The 7,438-nt window shown below is 47.2% G+C and overlaps 1 long non-coding RNA gene across 1 annotated transcript; it reads right to left on the reverse strand.

Moving 5' to 3' along the window:
• Window positions 1-1,101: 1,101 nt before the first annotated feature.
• LOC114908631 lies at window positions 1,102-7,233 on the reverse strand. The gene is made up of 3 exons (XR_003796980.1): window positions 7,111-7,233; window positions 5,725-5,824; window positions 1,102-1,228 (listed from the first exon to the last, which is right to left on the reverse strand). It is a non-coding gene; the product is annotated as an uncharacterized LOC114908631 (long non-coding RNA).
• Window positions 7,234-7,438: the final 205 nt, after the last annotated feature.

The following is a 7,438-nucleotide window of genomic DNA, read 5'->3' on the forward strand; positions in this document are numbered from 1 at the left end:
TTTTTGTTTGTTTGTTGTCGAGTTGTATGAGCTGTCTGTATATTTTGAAACTTAAGCCCTTGTCCATTGCATCATTTGCAAATATTTTCTCCCACTCTGTAGGTTGGCTTTTCGTGTTTTTTTTTTTCTTTTTATGCTTCCCTTTGCTGTGCAAAAGCTTGTAAATTTGATTAGGTCCCATTTGTTTATTTTCATTTTTATTTCTATTGCCTTGGGAGACTGACCTAAGAAAGCATTGGTATGATTTACGTATGACCTAATGTTTTAAAAAGTTATGATGCAGAATTACATAAACCGCATGATTCCAATTACATTCAAAAATAATATTTCTAGAGAAAAGGTTAGGTGAAAGTAAAATAAAGATTTTAGTGACTTCTTTTGGTAAAAGAACTATTGATAATTTTCCACTTCATTTTATTTTTCTATCTTTTCCAAACTTTCGGTGGATAATCAACTATTTTTATAATGTTAAAAAATTACCTCTAAAAGCTACCTCTGGTTAGTTTGGACAAGGATAAAGTAGATGTTTCCATTTTAGTACAAGAAAAATAACAAGTCTAGAAAAAAGACGTAAGACAGAGTGCCTACCAGTTGAAGAATACGGCAAACTCTTCCAGGTTTCAGCCATTTTCATGAGGCTCCAATTTCCCAAGATAACTGGACAAAAGAAATCACCTGAAGTTCAAAGTCATTACACATTATAGGTTTGGCCTGCCTGATAGTTCTTAATTCTGTTTATATGGGGAAAAAAGGTCTTTACAGAGAAGAATCTCCAAGACGCTAATGGTAACCACTGCTCCACAGTTGATAATGTCATCAACTGATAGGAAAACAAACAAACAAAAAACACAAAAATCAGCTAGGCTCAACAGCCAAAGCAAATTTATAAGCTTAAGGGATGCTCAGTGCAGGAGACAGACGACTGGCAGCCCACCCGTCCCACGAGACAACTGTGTAAAGGCAACTGACAAAGGAGCATGAGTTCAGGCTCCAGAGAGGCTGGGTTGCCAACATCACATGGGCTGAATAATTCAGGAGCCCTATGGGATGGTGATGGAGACAGCCACGTGTGCCATTGTCGGCCTGAGTGAGGAAGGGAGAGACAGATACTTAGGGAGGTAAGAAGAACCCCAGGAGGCATGGCAGTTCAGAACCAAGGGTTACAATTCGTGGCAGCTTCCAGCTCTGGGGAGGAAAGCAAATTCCTGGCGTCTGCCTCTTCCAGCAGCTGAAAGGGAAGAAATGAGGTCTGAAAACTGTGATCGCTGACAGAAGCCCTCCCCCTTCACTCAGCTCTTTTCCACCAAGAAAAGCAATGTCTCCCCCTGTCCCCATCTTGTTCCATTCCAGGATTTCTCAGTCCGCACGCTCTTGACGTTTGGGGGCAGATATTTCTTTATTGTGGACCTGTCCTGTGCACTGTAGGATGTTTAGCAGCGTCCCTGGCCTCCAACCAGTAGGTGACAGTAGCACCTACAGCCCCGCACACAATCGTGACAACCAAAAATGTGCCCAGGCTTTGCCAAACGTCTCCCGGGGGGCAAAATTGACCCTGATTGAGAACCAGTGTTTTACCCATTTTGGAAACTCCACGGGCAGTGATTTCTGAAGAGCAAGAGGTGGGTCCAGTTGTCTTAATCATAGGTATAGTTGCTGAGATCAGAAGAGCCCAGGGAATAAGGTCAAAAAAATGTAAGATTCAAGATTTTTCAAAATTTAAAGTGGGTAAGATTTTGTGGGGCTATAATGCAGTTTTCCCCATGTTAATTTGTTGCTGTTCCCCTGGAACCCCTGTGTTTTGGGTACTCTTTCATTCATTCAAACAACACTCATTACGTGATGAGTTTCCAATGCTCCTCACTCAGCAGCAGTCAGCCTGATCAGCTTGAATCCGTAACGACCTCCCCAGTTGTTCTGCGTAAACAAACACAGAACTTTACGGTTTATAAACTACTTTGCCTTACCAAGTCTCACAACGTTTCTGAGAGCTGAGATTAATCTCCCCAGAGAAAAGGTGGCTCAGAGAGGGGAGAGAACTTTCTCAAGTGGGTGGGATTGGGGGCGGGGAAGCTCTTCCCTATGGGATATTCTCAGCTCTAGAATGCAATAGGAACAGAAGGGCTCCCTTTCAAAACGCCAATGCAGCCATGGATTCAGGCCAGAATCATTGGTGAGAAGTTGCTGGAAACAAGACATCCACACGATACCAATGTACGACCCCATGGATGACTAATCACTAAGGAAAAAGTGGTCTTAACATGGAGCCATCTCCCTGTTGCCACCTTACCCAAGTGATCAGATCACCACCAGTGGTACAGTCTGATGCTGTGGGCTTCCTGATGCCTACAAAATTCTCTGATGCCTACAAGTACATCTCCCAAGCATCATTTCACCAAAGAAGTAGAACAAAGCCTCTAGACTAACTCCCAGTGCAGAGGAAATACAGAGGCTAGAAGAACATATCAAGGCCACAAGGACAGAATCAGACGAATCCAGGACGTGGGGCATCCTACAAGACAACTAGCCTGCACGCTTCAAAAGTGAATGTCTTGGAAAAGAAAAACCAAATGGAGAGACCATTCTAGATTTAGAAGAATTAGAGGCAAAACAACTGAATGCAATATGTGTGTCTGAACTAGATTCTGGTTTTAAAAAAAAAAAGCTGTGAAACATAGTCTTAGAAGAGCTGAGGAAACATGAGCATAGACTGGATATTATACAGTTAAAATCATTGTTATTTTAACTGTGTAATATTATTATACAGTTAACATCATTATTATAATATTGTTATTTTAACTGTAATAAAAGTATTGTGATACAAGAAAGCATCTTTGTTCTCAGGAGATTGGTAGTGAAGTGTTAGGATTTAGGTGTGAAATGTCATAATAGTCAGAATTTATTTCCACATGATACATGTGTGTGTATTGTGTATACAGTACATATATATGTACAGTAGGTAGAGATACCAATACAGATACAGTCTTATAGAAAGAAAGAAATCAAAGATGGCAAAATGTTCAGTTGAATCTAGGCGAAGGGTACAAGTTTGAAACTTTGCTGTAGGCTTGACAAATTTTATTAAAGTTTAGAGGTTTCAGTTCCCATGGTAATTCACTAATATATATCCATTCAACCAATGACAATGAGCAACCAATGACAATGAGTACCTGCTCTACACAGCCCAGCACTGTACTTGAGCCAGTAACCTCAAGCCCAGCCAGCAGGGTCACTGACCTGAGGAAGCCCACTGCCCACAGAAGGGTGGGAGGAAGATTTTAGCCCCAAATCTGGCACTTTTTCTACCACTTCACATACAAAGTTGTAGCAGGGAGAGATTTGGGATACTATCCACTGGCTAGTTTTCTCAATTCAGCGTTAATTTCTAACACATAAAGACATCATCTACTTTTGAAAAGCTGAGAGAAAACAGGCTTGAATGCCCGGCTAGATCTTCGGCAAATTTCCAGAACTCATTAAGCAGAGATTATTAGAAAGAATCTCACACACTGATTTATTCTGTTTTCCAGTAAATCAACCATCATCTTTGCCAGCCTTTGCTAAATCTGCAAAACTTGTCAGCATTTTGATTGCTAATTAGTGTACAGAGAGAGAGCGTCTTCAAGAATTATTTCACAGAACAGAGTGAATTTAACTGAAATGCATAAATCCAAAAAACACTCTAATTTGTAAACATCCTCTTGGAAATCTTCTGCCTGTGCCAACATATTTGTACGCTGCACACAGCTTACGAAATTCGCATCTCCCAAGTCTCTCTTACGTGTGTTTCCAGGGGGCTCCTCCAACCCCGTACCTCCTCACCCACCATGCTTAAGACGCCTCGTTTCCATCTCCCACTTTCCTGTCTCGCTCCTCCTCTAGACTGTAAGAGTTGCTCATTCATCATTCATTCATCAAATATTTACTGACAACCTGCTAAGTGTCCAGGATCTGGAAACTAGAGATATAGTGGTGAATAAAACTGGTGGAATTTAGAGGTAGAACCACAACAAATTGCAATAACTTAACATAGTCAAAATTAGTCTCCAAGATCTGTATATTAGACAAAAATGCCCTATTTTCACTGATTCCCAGTGAAATTCCAGAAATATACGTCTGCATAATGCTTTAAATGTACAGCAGGATTTCAGGGTTAAAAGGGCTGCAGAGATCGTATATCCCCAGCCCACCACCCGCCTCTTTTGAGAAGCTACCCTGGACATGTCCTTCTCATGGCAGATCCCAAGAGGGCCAGAGGGCAAGGCCAGCAGTGCCTGTGCCACGTGCTTAATGGTCCAATCGCCAAATCAAGTCACCAGCCAATCCCAAACCCAGGGGCAGTGAAGAGCTGGGAACGTGAACCCGAGCTTCCCATGACCAGCCTTTCAGTGGAGTTCCCTTCCCCCTGTCTTCCACTCTTCTTCTCTGCTCACTCCTACTGTCCCTAAGTTTTAACCAGACACCGCCTTCTCTGAGGAGCCCTCCCTGGGTCATGCCCCTTGCTGGGCTCCCCAGCACCCTCGGCTTACCTCTTCCATAGCAATTATTGGAATCATTTGTTCACATCTGTCTCTCTCCCTCAAACTGAACTCCCATGGCAGACACTGCTGGTTGCCTCCCAGACAGCCATTCTCCCCTTCTTTGGACCTTAGGGGACATTAAGTTTGTCCAGGGCAGTGGACAAAATGGCAGTGGGTCCTGTTTGAAGTATTCTCCTTCCTGTACTCTTTTGCAGTTAGACTGGCCCACAACATAGTCTGGCTTTCTGCAAAGCTTTCTTGAAGAGGATAGATGCAGCTAGCCTGGCCTCTCTTCTGTTTTTGTCCTTAACTCTTCTCCCACTCTTTATGCCTAGAATATGAATGTGACGTCTGGAGGTGCAGCAGCCATTTTGCAACCATGAGGATGAAAGCCACAAATTAAGGCTGGTGTAGCAGAAAGATGGAAGAGGATAGAGTACCCAGTGGCTTCTGACCTGCTGCAGCAGCCCTGTACTGTTTGGCTCCAGATTTATTGTTACGTGAGGAAAATCCTTCTACTTCCTTGAGTTATTTGCTGTTCAGGTTTCCTGAGTCCCAGCCGAATGCACCCTAACTGATCAAGCCTCAGGAAAGAGACAGATTTACTGACTGGTATATTCTTAGACCAAGTACAAGGCCGAGTGCGTAATATGAACCCAGTAAACACTCATCTGTGGATAAGCACATGGGCCTCACCAAGCCCTGCCGACCTTTTTCCCTCATTCCCACCACTACTCCTTCTTGATGTCCAGGCTCCAGCCACACTCCACGGGCAGCTCCATACATACCCCATGCTCCAGCTCAGCTTTGGGCTCAATATTGCCCCCCTTATAGAAACAACGGTCTCTCTTCTCCTCATCTCCCTTGAGGTCTCCTTGAGGCTTCTTCTCTGGAAGCTTCCTGTGTCCCACCCTCCAATGATACTAGGCCAGCAAAATGGCCCCGTGCCTCAGTTTCTTCATCCATAAAATTGGCATCGTAAGGTACCTGCCCCAAAGGATTGCTGTGAGAATTGAGTGAGATCAATCTAACAGACCATCAGAAGAGCATAATTGCTTACTGCATGCCAGGCACAATTATAAACTCTTTACACACCACAGATTCATTTACTCACCACTGATTCATTTGCTCTTTTTCATGATCCTATCAGTACTAGCGCCATCCTCACCACATAGATGAGGAAATTGAGGCACAGAGGGTAACGCACCTTGCCCGAGGTAACACAGCCTTTGAGTCTTCTCAGCCGGAAGATAGAGAAGAGCCATCCATCCCTACAGGCTTCTTTCCAGATTACTGGCCCACAGAATCTACAAGCATAAAAAAGTCGTTGTTTTATGTCACTAAGTGTGGGGTGGTTTGTTACATAAGAGCAGTCACTGGGACACGGGGCTGCCCCATCAGGTGCCCGGGAAGCCACCTGCGACCCTGAGTGGAGCAGGGGGCACTCCTGCAGGCAGCCGGCACTGGTCCCTCTGCCAAATGGGAGACTGAGCCAAGGAATCCTCGAGAAGCCTGCAGGCCTGACGACAGAAGACTCCTGAGGTCCTTTCAGGAGATCTGAGAAGGGGAGCTGCCACCGGAGATGGGGTGGGGCAGGCAGTGCCAGGCCAGGTGACGGCCAAGAATGCCAGCAGGACTGGCTTTGGGCTGGCCACAGAAGGGGTCTGAGAACCAATGGGCTGGGGCCCTGGCTAATCATCCCCCAGACTGAATGGGGCTGACTCGGCCTCTGGAAATTGGAGGCTTCCAGGTTGACCCCATGGATGGCATTATGAGTCAGAGTCCCTGGGGCTGCTGCCCAAAGGGAAACTACAGAACAGCAACTACATCTGAGACCAGGTAAACTGTGGACCTGGCAGACAACATGCATCGGAGGAGGCAAGCTGGGAGCCATCCCAGAGGAGGCCGCGTTTGCCCCTGGACCAGCTGCTTCACACCGCTTGGGGTCCTGTTTTGAAGGGAGCGCTCTGGCCAAAGTTCCGTTCACTGTTCCTGCCGTCCCACCTCGGCCCCTGCCGGAAGTGTTCCTCTGCCTCTCACAAGCCTCCTCTGCGAACGGCTACCTCCTAGTAACCTGCTGCCTAGGAGCTCCCGACTGCATGACAGTCCAGAGAGAGAAGCAGCCCTTCCTGGGGCAGGTGTGCACCACACACGTGCACAGCCCGCCCCCTGCCAGCTCTCACTCACAACCGAATACCTGTCTACAAACACCAGGAAGGGGCAAGACCTCGGGGACACACAGCCCCAAACGCTGGTCCTGCGCCCCCGTGACCAGGGCCTCGGTGCTTTGCCTGGAGGCCCTGCTGAAGCAGACTTGACAAATACCGCCCCCTCCCCCCTCCCCCCTCCACCTTCGTGACCTGACCCGGAGGGGGCCGCCTTCCCGGGGAAGCCCAGCTCGGCCCCACTCAGCCTCTCTCTCCAGCACAGCTATACCCTGCCCCCTTCTCACCCCCGATAAATAAAGGGTGGGTTCACACCTAAACACCCTGATGACTTTACTTTCTTGGGAGAACCCACTCCCACGTGCACACAGGGGACCTATAACGCAACCCCCAGCTCTTCCCATGAGCCTTTGGTGTGCCTCCCAGACCTGCTTTCAAGTTGCTGTTGTGAGGCCATGGGCCGGCTTCCCAATGCACCATCTGACCTCGAGGCAGAGGTGCCGTCAGCGGAATGAAAACACACTGGGGCGCGCTCTGCCAGCAGCCCCGTGGCTCCAGCTCGGTTTATCTTGGGCCTGAAACATTCCAGAGGAACGTAGTCCTCCCTCTGCCAGGGACGGGCCTGGAGGAGTGGCCAGCGGGAGAGCACTTCCTGCCAGTCCCCTCGCTCGCTTAGGCAGGCAGCCGCGCCTTCAGAGCAGCCTGGCATTCCAGGGCCGTCCAACCTCTAAGTGCACATGACCCAGAGATGACAAG

Source organism: Monodon monoceros, unplaced genomic scaffold (assembly GCF_005190385.1).
Source record: "Monodon monoceros isolate NGI ecotype Baffin Bay Population unplaced genomic scaffold, NGI_Narwhal_1 Super_Scaffold_4, whole genome shotgun sequence".
NCBI lineage: Eukaryota > Metazoa > Chordata > Mammalia > Artiodactyla > Monodontidae > Monodon > Monodon monoceros.